The 1,234-nt window shown below is 46.4% G+C and overlaps 1 protein-coding gene across 3 annotated transcripts in view; it reads right to left on the bottom strand.

Moving 5' to 3' along the window:
• LOC106870451 (protein rolling stone) overlaps window positions 1-1,234 on the bottom strand; it is a 123,399-nt gene that overhangs the window by 91,790 nt on the left and 30,375 nt on the right. The gene's annotated exons all lie outside the window — the stretch shown is intronic.

Genomic DNA, 1,234 nt, shown 5'->3' with positions numbered 1-1,234 from the left:
ACACACACACTACCTGGCAACCGGTGTTGGTTTGCTGACATTCCCGTACCTTAGCAGTCCAGCAAAGGAGCCCAATAGAATAAGTACCCGACTGAAAAGAAAATAATAAGTAAGGGAAAGGAATAATGTGCTGGGGTTGATTTGTTTTAATTAAAACACTTCAAGGTGGTGCCCCAGCATGGCCACAGTCCGATGACTGAAGCACATAGGTAATACAAGATAAAAGAAGATATAACTGGTATTTTGGCAAGAGATCAGAGATCTAGAGTGGGGCAATGCTTCATGAGAAGCATTGCAAAAGATGCTTATTCCTAAGAGAGAGAGAGCTTATTTCTTGGTAGCTGAACCAGAAACCAGTTTTGTGCCTGGAGAAGCAGAGGCCTAGGATGGCAGTGGGCAAGCAACCATCACCATCATCATCATCATCATCATCATAATCGTTTAACATCTGTCTTCATGCTGGCATGGGTGGGACGGTTTGACAGGACACCAGCCAGGAAGCAGCCTGCGCTTGACTTCTGCGTGTGTTTCGGCAGGGTTTTTATGGCTGGATGCCCTTCCTAACATTAACCACCCAGCAGAGTGGACTGAGGTCAGTTTTAGCATGTTTTTTACAGCTGGATGCCCTTCCAAATGCCAACCACTTTACAGTGTGGACTGGACGCTTTTTAAGTGGCACCTAAGTAACTTGCAAGACAAAAATCTTTTGAGAGGGGACGGGGCATTAGAAGAGATGATCTCATGTCATATGATGAAAGGTTATAGTGAGGCAGAGAGATGAAAACAGGTGTCCTGCTGAAGAGGAGGTACAAGGTTACCTGGCCTGTGAGAGAGAAAAAGAAGGAGAGAGAGAGAGAGAGCAGGAATGAGGACAGTAAAAGGTGTACTGCCGTAAATGAGATACATGGCAATATATGTGTGTGTGTATGGCACTGGTTGTTGCCAGTGCCCACAGACTGGCTCCTGTGCAGGTGGCACGTAAAATACACCATTTTGAGCGTGGCCGTTGCCAGTACCGCTTGACTGGCCTTCGTACTGGTGGCACGTAAAAGCACCCACTACACTCTCGGAGTGGTTGGCATTAGGAATGGCATCCAGCTGGAGAAACTCTGCCAAATCAGATTGGAGCCTGGTGTAGCCATATGGTTCACCAGTCCTCAGTTAAATCGTCCAACCCATGCTAGCATGGAAAGCGGACGTTAAACGATGATGATGATGATGATGATGATATATA

This window comes from Octopus bimaculoides, chromosome 20 (genome assembly GCF_001194135.2).
Source record: "Octopus bimaculoides isolate UCB-OBI-ISO-001 chromosome 20, ASM119413v2, whole genome shotgun sequence".
NCBI lineage: Eukaryota > Metazoa > Mollusca > Cephalopoda > Octopoda > Octopodidae > Octopus > Octopus bimaculoides.
Note: the sequence above shows the minus strand (reverse complement) of the source record. Positions and strands in the feature narration are given on the sequence as shown.